The sequence below is a fragment of the Rattus norvegicus genome, chromosome 5 (assembly GCF_021556685.1).
Source record: "Rattus norvegicus strain SHRSP/BbbUtx chromosome 5, alternate assembly SHRSP_T2T, whole genome shotgun sequence".
Taxonomy (NCBI): domain Eukaryota; kingdom Metazoa; phylum Chordata; class Mammalia; order Rodentia; family Muridae; genus Rattus; species Rattus norvegicus.
In genome coordinates this window covers 107,114,912-107,131,324 of record NC_141538.1, presented here as the reverse complement: position 1 = coordinate 107,131,324, position 16,413 = coordinate 107,114,912, and the positions used below count along the sequence as shown (strand labels likewise).

The 16,413-nt window shown below is 45.4% G+C and overlaps 1 pseudogene; it reads right to left on the bottom strand.

The window, feature by feature from the left end:
- Positions 1-12,149: 12,149 nt before the first annotated feature.
- Positions 12,150-12,777, bottom strand: LOC148005890 (small ribosomal subunit protein uS10 pseudogene; annotated as a pseudogene).
- Positions 12,778-16,413: the final 3,636 nt, after the last annotated feature.

Below are 16,413 nucleotides of genomic sequence, written 5' to 3'. Positions count from 1 at the left end.
CACACACCCCCTCTCACCCTATCCCTTTCCCCATCTCTCTCATCCCCCTCTGGCCACCATGAAGTGAGCAGTTTTGCACCACAGTGACCTTCTTCATCACCACAGTCCAGAAACATTAGAGCCAAATTTCCATGCACTTGATCCCTCTGAAACTCTGAGCCAAAACCAAGCATTTCCCCTTTTCAATTGATTTTTCCCCCAAGGGATTTGTCGAAGTGGTAGAAACTGACTGACACACAAAAGCATGTGGAGTGGCAGGAAGTACACTGGGCAAGAGAGGTTCCTGTGCTATTCAGCAGCCAGCATGTCCCATGTGGGTAGGGCAGCCCTGAGCCCTGACTCTGTGCCCACACCCTCCACAATGTGATCCTTAATCACCACGCACGGATTTTATAATTGCTTTTTTATCATTTTTGTCTTGAGACAGGATCTTTCTCTGCAACCCATTCTGGTCTGGTCTGGTCTGGAAATCACTACGTATCCCAAGCTGGCCTCACCCTCACAATGACCTCCCTCAGCCTCCTGAGTAATTGGATTCCAGGCAGGGGACCCTGATCAGTTAGAATTGCTTTCAGACAAATTCCCTCAAAAGCAGGATTGCAAATTTGTCTCCTCTCATGCTAACTGTATGCTTCAAAGTGGCTGTCCACACCACTGGCTTAAGGACCCTGATACTGAGTTTGGCTCTGCAGGGATAGCTATAATGAATGGTCTGTAGAGGGGAACAGATGGAGAAAAGGCCTGCAGGGGGCAGACTGAGCAAGTAGGGATGTCTCACAAGGCCTCTCTGACCTACCAGATTTCCGAGCATGAGGCAGAATAATTCTTGCTCTCAGCTCAGAGTGCATGTAGCATGAAGTCCCTCCATGAGGGGAGTCCCTGGCACTGCTTTATCCTGCCCAATGACTTTCTCCTGAAGAATCACGATCCAGGTCCCCTGCCTTCAGTGGCAGTACAGTGTCAGAAGGAGACACTAAGCCAAAAGAGAGCCCCAACCCAGAAGCTCTTTAGCAATGAAAATAAAGGAATGGTATAGTTATACGATGGAATAGCACTTAACAGAATTAAATCATGTCATTTGCAACAGCATGGATACAACTAGAGAGCACTATGTTGAGCAGAAGTATCCTGCATGCTCGTAATTGTGTGTATAAATTAAAGTTGCCCTGAGACTGGGAAAGGAAAGGGAACAGAGAGATGTTGAGATGGGCTTTTAGGGAAAAGGAGGTAACTGGAGTGAGCAGAAGCAGGAGGGAGGCCCTGGGTAGGAGGGTAGATGGGTACCATCAATGCACAAAGCATGCATGCGTATACAGAGTGGATCCCACGAATCTATGCAGCACATGTGCATCAAATGCATGTTCCATTCTCACCTGGTGCTGCCCTGTGACACATGCACACATGCACACATGCACAAATACACACATATGCACGTGCACATGTGCATATACGCATACACACAAAGGTCTTGACTAGACCGAGTACTTTACCCCTCTGCATTGAAAACTAACAATGTTAAGACATCAAAAGAGTCACATATGAGTCACATCTCCACTGCTGTAGAAAAGATGCCACTATCTGTAAAAAGGAAGGGGTGACCTCAGATTCTCTGCATGGCCCTGTGTTCCTATCCATCCACAAACAAAGCTGCCATTGCTCCAGTTCGGGTCCATTAGATATTCTGAAAGGTCTGTGGCAGTGAGTTACTGTTGTTACATTCCAGTTCTCTGGTAAGTTTAATCATGTAAGAAAATGTATTTATCTGAGTATCAGCTCTTTCCACTGGTAAAATGAAATATCAAGGTCTTAATTTTATTTTTTAGTTTTTGTTGTTGTTACTGTAATGAAGATTGCATGTATCCCACAATGGCCTCAGCCTTGCTCAGCTTTGTTCATATGTAACCTCAGTGCTGGGATCATAGGTATGTGTCACCATGACCCAGTGCTGGGGCTCAACCCTAGAGCTGCATGAATGCTTGACAAGGACTCTCTATAAGCCAAGCTACATTTCCCAGACTCCCTGGTCTTTTTTTTTTTCAGCCTTTGTCTTTGAAACCAACACCCTTTTTAACGACATATTAAGGTTTGGTCTGCTGCTATGTATTTTAACGCTAAATACTAGCCCTGCTTGCGCATACAGATGAGGAGATTCTCACTTAGACACAAGTGATGCTGTGAAACCTTGCCCCCAAGTTATCCCTGATTGATGACTGAAGATGCCTACAGCCTATAGCTAGGCAGAAGAGAGATTGGGGTGGGGGTGGGGAGTTGGGGTTTCCAGTCATGGGGTTAAAGGAGGACCAGGAGGGAGAGAAAGAAGGTGGAGAGAGGAAGAGAAGTCATGGGGTAGGTGAGTCATGAAAACATGGCCATGAGGGTTGGCTAATTGAAGTTAAGAGCTGCCCAGATGGAACATGGCTATGTATAACTAGGGGTTACTGATAGGGAAGTAGATTCTAATCGTTTAGAAGGTAGATATTTGCCTGGCTCTAGTGCATTAAAGGTTTTTTTATAAATATTCGAGTTATGTGTCTTTTATCTGGAAAATGAATGATCATAGACAGAGTAGAAACCCATGATTGAGACTTAACAGTAATCTCTATAATCTCAATAATAATTGAGATTAAATCTTTTCTACCACAAATATGATCCTCGGAGAGTGCTCCTCTTCAAAAAGACATCTAGGAGAATTAGCAACACAGAATGCAAGGCTGGATAAAATAACAAATCACCCTGGTGGGCCTAAGGCACTGGGAAGCCATCACTAAAGTTTTCTTCCTCCTCTCCATTACCTGGAGGGAAGAGGAGTAGGCAAGAATGCCTGGGCTCTACATAGCTCTGCATAATTAGTTGTGTTTGGCACAATTGGCACACTTGCACTGGTCTTTGTTCTCTAACATAGTGAGAAGTAAACACTTCACTTTGAAGATCCTGTTTTGTTTTGATTTGTTTGTATGCTTGTTTTTATTTTTTTAAGATTTATTTATTTTATGTGTATGAGTACACTGTCACTGTCTTCAGACACACAAAGAGGGCATCAGATCCCATTACAGATGGGTGTGAGCCACCATGTGGTTGCTGGGAATTGAACTCAGGACCTCGGGAAGAGCAGTCAGTGCTCTTAACCACTGAGCCATCTCTCCAGGTCCTGGAGACCCTTTCTTATGACTGGGGTTTGCTCCCACTTTGGGTTGTTTTATCCCATGCATAATAACAAGATGGTCTCTGTTTCTAGCTGAAGAAAGAAAGGTGTGTGCATGGGGTGGGAATGGGGGTGGGGGATGTCAGCTTTTCCTCAACAGTGAGAAAATAGCAGACGGAAGCAGGAAGAACTTGTTAGAACTCACTGCATCAGAGGTGTCTGTCCATAACCACTTATTATCATCACTGTGGGCCCATGGTGTGGGACAGAAAGAACACCAGATTGGGGAATGCATAAAAGAGATGCTGGGAAACAGAAAACCAGAGAAGACCCCTCAGTGTCATCCCTCCAATGACTTATTTCCTTCCATCAGGCCCCACCTCCTAGCTCTTTTGGCTACAGAGTCAACAGATTAGGCTATTCAATGAGATCAGTGCCTCCTGACCAATAAGCCCTGAACAAAGCCTTTAATTCATGAGTATGTTGACGGTGTCTTAGTTAGGGAATCATTGCTGTGAAGAGACACCATGACCACAGCAACTCTTATAAAGGCTAACATTTAATTGTGGTTGGCTTACAGGTTCAAAGGTTTAGTTCATTATCATCATGGTGGGAAGCATGGCAGCTTACAGGCTGCCATGGTGCTGGAGGAACCCAGAGTTCTACATCTTGATCTGAAAGCATACAGGAGGAGACTGGATTCCAAACTGGTTGGAGCTTGATTATATATATATGACCTCAAAGTGCATCCCCAGTGACACACTTCCTCCCGCAAAGCCATACCCACTCCTGCAAGTGCCACTCCCTATGGCCAAGTGTTCAAACACATGAATCAATAAAGGCCAAACCTATCCAAGCCACCACAGGGATATTGTGTTACTTTCTGTCATTGTGATGACACACTAACCAACAGTAAATTGAAATGGAGAAGTGTTTATTTCTCCTTACAGGACACAGACCATCGCTGAGGGGAACCAGGACAGGAACTCAAGACAAAAGCTGGAGACAGGAACTTAACCAGAGGCTATGAGGGTACACTGCTTCATGGCTTACTCTGAGGTTCACATTCAGCTACTTTTCTTCTAAAGCTCAAGACTACTTGCCCGGTGTGGCACCACCCACAGTGAGCGAGGTTCTCCCACATTGATTATAAAATAAGGAAATACCCCCACAGCCTTGTCTATGGGCCAGTCTGGTGGAGGCAATCCCTCAGTTGAGGTTCTCCCTTCTGGGGGGATTCTAGTTTGTGTCAAGTTGACAAAAACTAACCAGTCCAGAGATAGCTCATACCCAGATCATAATAGCATATGTTAAGAAAATGCAGGTATAATTTGAAGCTATTACAGTGTAGATATGGTATCATAAAAATAGCTGGAGATATGAACAACAGCTTGGTGGTCCATGTATCACTCCTTTTCTTACATATTAAAATTTTAAATGCACAATGTCATCATTTTAGAAGGAGTTTTGTTACTAGATTTACTGGAGTTCCATGATATAAAGTGTTGAGTGTTGTTGAGATAACGATAGAAAGAGGGAAGGAAGGTAGGAAGAAGAGGAGGTGGAGAGAGGAGGGATGGAGGAAAGGAAAGAAGAGATCAGAGAGAAGATCAAGGGAGAGAGGAAGGAAAGGGGGAGAGGCAGGGAGGAAAATGGAAAGACGCTTCTTATATTATAGAACATGATACACTTCTATGCCTTTCTGACCAGCCATGAGCTCCAACCATCAAGAAGCTAAACCATTTATGACAGCCATCACTGTTCCCCTACTTATTCAAATATCTTAGCAATGAGTATCAATAAGCGTTCAACTTGGCAGGGCGATGTATACCTGTAATCCTCAAAGTCTAATCGTGGGTCCAAGTTGGTGGACCATGTTCTACTGAGATGGCTTTCCAGACTTGTGTGTGTGTGTGTGTGTGTGTGTGTGTGTGTGTGTGTGTGTGTGTGTGTGTGTGTGTGTGTGAAATTCTGTTAGAAAAATTCTAAAAGTAATTCTCGGGTTCTCCAATCAAAATCAGAAAGCCAGGGGGAAAAAATTTAAAAGAGCCACGATTGCTCTTCAGACAGCCTTCTCTGAATAGCTGCTAGCAAACATTCTAAAAGCGATGACGGCTCTCTAAGTAATTCTTGGGAAATTCTGTTAGAAAAAATTCTAAGAGAGCTGTGTTCACTTTCCATGGACTTTTCAACCAAAATCAGAAATCCTGTGAGAAAAAATTTCTTGAAAAGCTGTGTTTGCTCTACAGAGATCTCCAGACAGCTTGGCTCTCTCTAGAAAAATTCTAAAGAACTGCTATTGCTTTCTGCTAGCCCATCTCATGCAGACCAAAAGCTCAGTTTTTTATTTACATATCAATTCAGTTATTTACTCTAGGCTCCCTCTTGACCATCCCACGAATCAGCATTCCATGACCTTAGCCCCTTGACTCTTAGGAAGAGACCGCAAATATAAGCACAGACAATAAGATAACTGGTTGGGATCCTGCCCTGGAGCCATCATTCTGACCATACCTGGACCTAAATTAGCTTTTCCCCAGGCTGAACTTGAACTCAGGAATCTACCTGCATTTGAATCTGCCTATCTTTGTATCTTTCTTACAAGCTGGCTCATAGTGTAGCTGCCTCTGTTCCTTTAGATCTGTGAAGCTCCTTATACAATACATATTGCATTATATATAAATGAGCCAAGTTGGCACACTAGAGAGGAGAGAATGTGGATCAGAATTGAGTCACCCCAGCTGAGAGTTCTATAGGTCAGCTAACCCTAACTGGCTCAGAGGACAACTGGCCACAAATCCCAAGAAAGCTCAACCAAGACCAGAAAAGTGATCAGTTAAATAGCCCAAATTACTGACCCAGACTAATAGCTTCTCTTCTAACCCCCCACCAACTTTCAGGTATTGTGCAGCAAGAGCTAACACAGGCAGCAATTATATTTTATTTATTCTTATTTCTCTAGTGCTCAGCAAGGTACATGGTACGATATGACATTTTATACATAAATGTTAAATAAATAAAATTTGAAAACATTCATGTAACTGCCCAACAGTTTGCATTTAAGTTTAGCACTGTTCAATGCATGGTGGAAACAACACCATCTTCCTGAAGTTATAGAAATGGGAACATTTCAGAACTCTGCCCTTTCTGATAACAATAATGTCTAAGGTACTGGGGGACAGCTGGAAGATGGGTAACCCCTACTCTGAAGTCTGAAGCTCAAACTTACCATTTTCTAAAGAGCCCAAACCTAAACCAGATATTAAAATTGTAAGGCTCGAAGTGAGTCTTGACTACTGGGAGACCCGCACAAGTGAGACAGCATATACATCATATACATACATACACCATAAACACAGACATATACAAAGTAAACAAGATTAAAAATTAAAAATGGAGGGGTTGGGGATTTGGCTCAGTGGTAGAGCGCTTGCCTAGCAAACGCAAGGCCCTGGGTTCGGTCCCCAGCTCTGAAAAAAAAGAAAAGAAAAAAAAAATTAAAAATGGAGAACAGAGTTCAATGCAAATGCAAGAGGTTTGTTTTCCTGCGTATCAGGGTCAACCTTCAATCAGTCCCTCGTGGCGAGTGACTGGAAGGTGACCCCAAATGGCTATAACAAGCAGTTTTTATACTTTTTAGGGGTACAGGTTGCATCAACAAGGTTACAGTTTAAACTTATTGGCTAAGCATATTGACCTTTGAATCTATTGGCTAGCAAGCATATGACATGTATTTGAACTCTTATCTGGGACTAGAAGATCAGGTGACCACCAGTACATTTTGTGGTTTTTCAAGAATGTCCTGTCCCTGCTCCTCCCGAGAACTGTGGATGGAGAATGGAACTTGGCCTAGCCTTGACCCCAGGCAGGAAGCTGGTACTTGGCTTAATCTTGACCTGAGGCAGTGAGTGTAAAACTGACAAAAGCCCCTAGGGTCCCTATAACCTACCTACTTTCTACCAGGCCAAGCCTCTTAATAGCTCTTACACTTTAGTAAGAACTAGAGTCCTTCAAAACATAGTGTCCAGCTGGAGATATGGATCAACAAAACATAGAATACTTATTTAGTCCATTTTTAATTTTTTTTTTTTTGGTTCTTTTTTTCGGAGCTGGGGACTGAACCCAGGGCCTTGTGTTTCCTAGGTAAGCACTCTACCACTGAGCTAAATCCCCAGCCCCTAATTTTTTTTAATATATTTTTTTTATTAACTTGAGTATTTCTTATTTACATTTCAAGTGTTATTCCCTTTCCCAGTTTCCGGGCAAACATCCCCCAACCTCTCCCCCTCCCCTTCCTTATGGGTGTTCCCCTCCCCATCCTCCCCCCATTGCCGCCCTCCCCCCAACAATCATGTTCACTGGGGGTTCAGTCTTAGCAGGCCCCAGGGCTTCCCCTTCCACTGGTGCTCTTACTAGGATATTCATTGCTACCTATGAGGTCAGAGTCCAGGGTCAGTCCATGTATAGTGTTTAGGTAGTGGCTTAGTCCCTGGAAGCTCTGGTTGCTTGGCATTGTTGTACATATGGGGTCTCGAGCCCCTTCAAGCTCTTCCAGTTCTTTCTCTGATTCCTTCAATGGGGGTCCTGTTCTCAGTTCAGTGGTTTGCTGCTGGCATTCGCCTCTGTATTTGCTGTATTCTGGCTGTGTCTCTCAGGAGAGATCTACATCCGGCTCCTGTCTGCCTGCACTTCTTTGCTTCATCCATCTTGTCTAATTGGGTGGCTGTATATGTATGGGCCATTTTTAATTTTTAATCTTGTTTACTTTGCATATGCCTGTGTTTATGGTGTATGTATGCATATGTATGTATATGCTGTGTGGGTGTATGTATGTATGTGCATGTATATATATATATGTGTGTGTGTGTGTGTGTGTGTGTGTGTGTGTGTGGTGTGGAGGGGAGATGTATGTATATGTGTGGTATGTGTAGGTGTCCAGGTACCAAGGTGCCTGTCCAGAAAGTTGACAGCTTTATCCAGAGCCTGGAAGAGACAGCATGGTGGATAAGATGTTTGGAACATTAGATGAGGTCTCCCTAACCATCTCCTACAGAAACTTTCACAGCCCAGGAAGAAAGCATGCACATCTGAGCTTTGCACCCTGCCTCCTGATAGCCCAGGGATATGGAGAAAACCCCCGGGTGCCTTGCTTCCATGTAGGGCTAGTCTACAACCATTTCATGACAATTCATACTAGATCCCCAACAGGGGCTTTGCCCCAGCAGAACTTGCCAGCACTGCAGCAGCTGCTATAATATCTCTCCCACGAGGAAGCTGTGATACAGGAGAGAGGTTTGCTGAAGGAGGTCGAGCTTTCTTCAGGGAGTACCTATGGTCATAAAAGTCACCTGCTCCCCAGAGACAGAATGTTGTGGGAATGCACCCCATCTCAGGACTCCAGATTCTTGAGTCAGTTCACACAAGCTGCCCTGCTGCTATGGACAGTCCAGGAGGTCCTTGCATTTGAGGGAACCTGGAGTAGTTCCATGAGATCCCGGAACAATAGGGATGGGTATGCAAGCCTGCCTGAGCCTAAACACTTCATCAGAGTGAGGCATGAAGAGTAGACCACTGTGCCACCCTCCTGTAAGAAGGGGCCTTGAAAAGTCATCCTTTGCTCCCTGAGGCATTCAAGGAATCCTAAGACTGAAGGTCGATGTGGCTTACTCACTATATAGGAGCAGGTTCTAACAATCAATGCTGGGCATCCATCTGGTCTTCAAGTCCTGGCTCGGGAATTCCATTTGTGAGGTTCTCCGGGTAGAAAGCAGAAAAGAGGTGTGAGAATATGCTAACAAAGGGGGACATGCAGTGAAGGGCATAGAGGAACATGAAGGTCCAGTGTGACCCCAAGAATTACCAAGTGGTTGAAGCTTAGCTGCAATGGTGACAACATGCATGTGGAAGTCAAAGAACAGCCAACCTTGGGTGTCGTTCCTCAGGACCATAAACCCTGATTTTTTGGGGCTTTTATATATTTGTTTTTTGAGACCATGTCTGTCATTTGGCCTGAAGCTCACCAAGTGGGCTAGCATAACTGACCAATGGGCCCTAGGGATCTATCTGTCTGTCTCCCTTCCAGTGTCTGGAATTATAAGTAAATGCTGCCACACTGGTTTTCCACGTGGATTCTGGGAATGAGGTTGGGTCCTCATGGCATGATATTCTGGTCACATTTCTGTTGCTATAATGAAACATTCAACAAAGAACAATTTAGGGCAAATTTCACCATATACTTTATAGTCCATCGTTGTGGAAAGTGAAGGCAAGAACTCAAAGTAGGAACTTGAAGATAGATACATTGGTGTTCCACACAGCATTATCTCTGACCCAGGAACTCACTCACAGGCCAAGGAAAAACAACAGAAATCACACTCTACTAGCTTTCTTTTGTAGCTTAGGACCACTTGCCTAGAGAATGATGCCACCCACAGTGGGCTGAGGCTTCCTATATCAACTAACAACCAAGACTAATCCCTTTAGACAGGCCCATAAACTTTCAATTGAGACTTCCTTCCCAGGTGACTCTAGATTCTATCGAGTTAACAACTAAAGCTAACGGGGCCATGTGTCAAACACTTTGATAAATGAACATATATCTTGGGTCTTTAAATTTTCTCTTGAGTGTAATAAGAGCTTTCATTCTGAATTGGAAAGGGACACTCTGGCACAGATTCTTACGGAGAATGTTCAGATACTGTTGGATGAATACATTCAAAAGGAAATGAATTGGGCTCTTAATAGTCCATTAATTCAGGGAGATTTGGGCCAGCTTTTAGTTATATTCCTAAAAGCAGCTGTTGCTCATTGAATGATTATTAGAAGTACTGTCTCACTGTCTCATGTTTGGCTGAACACTGAGAATATAGGAAAATTAAGATTGATGGCTGGCTCCCACACTCAGAAATTTTAATTTAATTGATCTGGGTGCTTCCTGACACTGTTATTTAAAAACAAACAAACAACTCTTCCAGTCATTCAAATGAATGGACAGTCAATTTAAGATCCACGCTCCATCGGTTTAATCCTAAGGCATCCACATGAGATAGTCATTCATTATCACAGTTGTGCAGAGAACAGAGACGAGAACTCTCCAAAGTTGACCAAAAATTTCCCAGAATTAGTGGACGATTAAGAGCCCACGTCATTTCCTGGGAGAATAATTTGACCAGAACCACATAGTTTAGTAAGTAGCAAATTTAGGACTCGAAGCCAGCATGGACGCCAGACATACAAGAAAGTCACTGACAACCTCCTGCCTCACCATGTTCGTATTCTCCACCATCTCCCACTGCTTAGAACAAAAATAATTCTTTTAAAGGAATTTTTGAACACGGGATAATTTGTGAAAGACAAAGACTGAGGAATGCTTACACATCCTGGTAGATTGTATGAGCCAGGCTTGCTTAGAGCATCGGAGTTTGGCATGCTTAACACAGGTGAACGGGGACTGTGTGTCTATACCCTGACAACTGAAACTGCCATGGTCAAGGCAAAGAGGAAGATGCCAGAATTCAGCTGAGGAAGGTCGGAAGAGTTGATGCTGAAGCCCTTCCCATCGCCCTGTCAATGCAAACAGCTCTTATGATTCTTTGTTTCCTTCCAAAGGACAAAGCACATTTTACACACAGACACTTCAGTCAGCAGTTGCAGCTGTGGCTTCAGAAGTGGAGGGAGGGACAGGAAAAAGTGTTGATGATGATGATGATGATGATGATGATGATGATGATGATGATGATGATTTTCCCCCTTCTCAAATATGTTGAGCTAATAAAGTAAGGGAAGACAATGGGTTGCTAAATGATGGCGAGAGGGCACAGAAGCAAATTCTGTGTCAGGTCACCCCCTTGTGCTCAGCACCCAGAGAGCTGTAAGGTTGGGGCAGGGAAGTTCACTGTTCAGTTCACTGTTGCTTGAGACCTAACTCTGCCCAATAATTCTCCTCAAAAATTAATCTTATCCTCGTGGGTCCTCTTCTGGGTCTTGAAACACAATACAACTTGATCAGGAGTCAGCAAAAACAAAACAAACAGACAAAACAAAAACAAAAACTTATGAAACACGGAAAAAATGAAGTGAAATGAGCTCGTACAGGAAACTGTACCTCACAGGCCCCGAAGGGCTTCAGGAAGGGCCCAGGCTGTGTGCCAGTCTGACCTCTGCCCTCACTTTCTCCTACTCGGTAGACCCCATCCAGACACTCCCCTGCTCCAGTCTGGAGGCTGAGGAACACAGCCACTACAGGGCGTGCTGCACACAAACAACCGTACTGCCCACTTTTCAGATTCCATGAGTTGTGGCAATTCTTGTCCTGGTTGGCTGGGCTTGGGGAGATACTGTGGTAACTTGGCTACAAAACCTCACAGCTATTGAATGTGAGGGGGAACAATTATTAAAGAGAGGAGTCATTTTAAACTATAACAAACAACCCAGAAGGTGCTCAGAGCAGGCGTCAAAACAGTGCCTGATCTTCACACCCCTCCACAACATACAGCTGCCACAGGTGAGAACTCCCCTTGGCATGGATCAGAGAAACACATCCATTCTGCAGTCTGAACCAGTGCATGGTTTCTACTCAGGTGAATCTAAGGACTCTTGATTTCATCACAGAGAAGAACTTTAGGACCATGCAGTGGTTTGAATGAAAATGGCCTCCACAGGCTTATAGATTTGAAAATTTGGTTCCCAGTTGATGGACTCTTTGGGAAGGACTAAGAGATATGGCCTTGTTGGAGGCGGTGCGTCATTGGGGGTGGGCCGTGAGGTTTCAGAAGCCCAAGCCAGGCCCAGTCTCCCTCTCTTCCTCCTGCTTTCAGATAAGGATGTAAATTCTCAGTTACTGCTCCAGCGCCATGCCTGCCTGCCTGTCTTCTGTCACACTTTCATGATCGTGATGTAGACTCACATTCTGAAACTGTAAGCAAGCCTTCCAATTAAATGTTTTCTTCTACAAGTGTCTTGGTCATGGTGTCTCTTCCCAGCAATAGAATAGTAAGTAAGACAGACATGTTAGCATGGAGCAGAGCTGGAATTTATTAGAAAGAGCTAACAAGCACAGTATTAGGGAAAGAGAGAGGTGGTTACAAAAAAGACAGTACACACCCAAGTATGGGGTGGGTTTCCCAGGAGAGAGGTGTTCAAAGGTGGCTCCTGAAGTCCCATTGTTCAAGGAGCTTTACCAATTAGTCAATTTATTTAAACAGTTGACTTAGGCATCTGCAATGATGACTTCAACCCCCACTCCCAGCTCAATCCTGGTAGAAGTACTCTGCTTAACAATCTCAGAAGGACCATGTAAGTCAATGAGTCGCTTGTGAATCCGCATCTGGAAACGATCCCAGGTCTTGGAACATTCACCACAAGGTGTTTTTCTGGTAGTGATTCTCAATGTCTTGGTAGGCATGCGCACAGTCCTTTCACTTTCAGTTTCTTCTCCTTTGCACCTCTATTCAAGTCTGCACAAACCTCCTCCAGCGACCTCGAGTTGCGGCTGGTGAGTGAGATTCGAATTCAGTGACTTGCCAGGGCTCTATCGGCATCTTTCCGGTATCTTTAAAAGCCGTGGCTGAGGCGCGGCTCCTGACTAATTGGTTCCTCAGCAGGAGCGAACAGCCGCGAGTCAGGACAGCGGTGAGTCAGGACAAAGCAGACTGGGCAGAGCTCCGCACCACGCACCACCAGGTCTCAAAAAGTGTGCCAGGCGCTTATACAGCACGCTCACTTCCGGGTTCTTCTGTTCAAGGAGCTTTTAAGGGACACACCTCCATCTCCTTTTTTACTTTTGTTTTCTAAAAGTTTATTTAATTTTTTATTCGTGTGTGTGTGTGTGTGTGTGTGTGTTTCATTCTTTCACCTTTATTCTGATGGCAAATTTAACCTGGTTTGACCTTCACAAAACCAAAAGGTAGTTTGAGTGTGGCACACACATAATCTCAGCACTTAGTGCCAGGGTAAAGGCACTGTGTTTAAAACAAAACAAAACAATACACTGTTGGGTTATAAGTCTACAAGAAAAAGCCAGGCGGCCTGTCCCAGGCTGCTCTTCTAGTCTTGTGATGTAACCCATCATGGAGACAGCTTATCGAAGGAAGGCCTATTTTCCTTACAGTTCCAGAGTAATAAGAGTTTGCCCTGACAGGGAAACACGGCAGCAAGCAGCAGACATGGTGGCTGAAGCAAAAGCCAAGCGCTAACCTTTGAACCACAAGCAAGAAGCAGAGGGAGTGGGCTGGGATTGGTGAGAGGCACTGAAATCACAACGCCCACCCCTGGAAATGGACATTGCCCAGCAAGACCACACCTCCTAAGCCTTCCCAAGGAGTACCACCAACTGGGGATCTAGTGTTCAAATGTGAGAGGCTATGGCATACATTCTCATTAAAACCACCACAAGGCCCATTAGAAAAGTGTACAAAGACACTGGCCCCAAGAAGTCAGAAGAAACATCGGCAGAGGGCACCACTGCAGTGAATGAATGTGTGATGGAGAGATGAGGAAAAGGGAGTACTTTGTGGAGAGATAAAGGAGAAAGTGAAGCTGGAGGCTCTCTACACTGTGGAGAAAGGAGGAACCGGAACCTCAAGGAACACTCAAGGAGACTCAAGGTGAGGAACAGGCAGATAGGAGGTCATGGTGATGTCCTGGCCCAGGCTGTCACTGAGAGCCACATATGGATCTGTGGTCCTGCTGCAGCAGGGGTCTGTGTTGATGTCCGTGGCCCAAGTTACCACCAAATGCTGTGGACCAAGTTACCACCAAATGGTCAAGCAAATGGCCAAGGTCTGGACTGCCAGCAGAGACCACGTGGCTATCTGAGGGCTATGCAGCTGCCGGAGGCCATGTCTGGGTCCTATGGCAGCTGGGGTCTGTGTTGATAACCTAGACTCACATTATCACCAAGGGCCATGCAGATGTCGCCTGAGCTGGCCCTGACCCTCGATCGAGCAGCCCAGTAGAGCTGGCCTAGGTAGCACAGGTGCTGGTGAGTGGGCCCTGAGAGCAGGGAATCTGCCCCTGCCCCTTGCTAGCTGCAGCATTACATAAGTTAGCAAGGGGAGTGCAGAAGAGCTCACCGTGGTGGGGCAGGTGAGGGACAGCAGGCAGGCTGACCAACTCCAGGACTTTGACTTGGCCCACCCCAACGTCAACCCCATCTAGGATCTGCTGCAGTGTGGGAAAGGGCCAGTCTTGCAGATCCAAAGCTGCAGGATCTCCATGGCACAGGCAACAACAGGATATTTAAGAGGACAATCCCATGGGGATCCAGCATCGATAGCATGTAGCAGAAACCTATGTAATGACAGGCCTCGAAACAGAGACCAAGGACTCATCTCAATGAACATTCTCAAGTCAAGATGTACGGACAAAAGGGTACACCGTGGGATACACTGCCACAAACAATGGCTTCCACAACAAGATTTTTTAATTTAATTTTATTTATTTTATCTTATTTTAATTTGAAGGGGAGGTTGCAAGAGCAGAGAGTGAATACGAAGGGACAGGGGGCATACGTGGAATTGGGTGCATGGCATGAAATTCACAAAGAACCAACAAAAAGGGTTTTTTTGGATTTTTTTTTTTTAAGAAAGATGTCCAGAAGACAACCCCACCCCACACCCCCACAATAGGCAAAGAGACACTTGGTTGGTGGTGGTACTCTTATAAGAGCATAACAAATGAAGACCTTTGTTCATCCTGGCCTGGTGGCCAAACTGTCTTAAGCCTAGAACACATAAAAAATCAGATTAAATCAAATCCAGGCAGAGCAGCACCAGAGGAGGAAGCCAGAGACCTGTGTTTCTCCATGCCACATAGTGGGAGTGGGGAAAGATGACCACAGCATGGGTGGGCCACAGAAGCCTGCTTGCCGGAGGATACCACCTAGGGACTCACCTGCTGAGTGGCAGGCCTGCAGCAAGAGCCACCACTGTGTGAGTATGAGGCGGTCAGATGGGAGAGAAAGACAAGGGGAGCAGCTGCAGCATTATGAAGAGAGGTGGAACTGGAGACTCAAGGGGTAGAGGAGGAGCCTACTGAGAGTGGCCAGCCCTGCCCCCTGAAGCCATGGTGAGGTCTCAGCCCAAGCTGCTGCTGAGGGCCAGTCTGAGTCCACAGCTATACAGGGACAGGGGTCAGTGTCAGTGTCCATGGCTTATATCACTCCCAGAGAACATGGGCACAGCCCTGACAGGGCGAGGGGCCTCGAACCAGACCAGTGACTCATTGCAATGAGCATTTGCAAGTGAGGATGTGTGGGTAGAGGGGTACACTGTGGGATGCACTGTGACACACTACAGCTTCCATGATGCAATGTTTTTTATGCTGTGTGTGTGCATGTGCGTGTGTGTATGTGCGTGTGTGTATGTGCGTGTGTGTGTGTGTGTGTGTGTGTGTGTGTGTGTGCGCAAGTGCTTGTGCCTATATATGTTGGCGTTGGGTAGGGAGGTTGCAGGAGTGTGCAGTGGCTATGAGGAGACAGGGAGATGGTGGGGACTGGGGTACAAGCTGTGGAACTCACAAAGAATCAAAACAAAGTTAAAAAAGGACCCCACCCCACCCCATCCCTCTCATCCCCTTCCAACCCAGGGTAACCACTGCTCTACTTTCTGTAGGGAAAAAAACATGCAAAAGATACAAGTAAATCCTTCCCAGAAGAACTAGAAAGGACCAGTCGGCTTCTGAGAAGGTTCAGTCTCCACAGCAGTCAGGAAAATTCAGGCAAAGTCCACAAAGAAGCAACAGTGCCTGCCAGCCACAGAGGCCTCAGTTACAGTGCTCTGAGACCTGCTTATCGAGGCACGGAAAACTGGAACCACCAAGAATTGCTGATAATAGAAATTAGCACAGGGGCCCTGTGCGAAGCTGTAATCTCTCCAGGAAGTCCTGTGCCACTGCTGAGAACAGCCCAAAACCTCGGCTGCAGGAGAGGGATTGTTTCCCTGGGAAAGGTTAACCGCACAGACTGAGCTAAACTTAGCACACAGCCTAGCTCACAGCGGACAGTGCGCTCCTTGGCTTCTGCTTCATCCTTCCCGTAGACTAACATTGCTGCAGTCGAGACTGAAAGAAACCAAGAATGTTTCTCTCTTATAAAAAAATGATTATTAATATTCTGTGTATATCAATTAAAGCTGGAAATTAATATGGCGACAGTTATTCCTTAACCATCTAGTTCCCCAAATAACCAGACAGAGACCTTTAAATATTTAAAGCTTAGGCCTTAGCTGGGCAGACCCTCAACTAACTCACCTGAGTTAAACCCGCATCTAGCC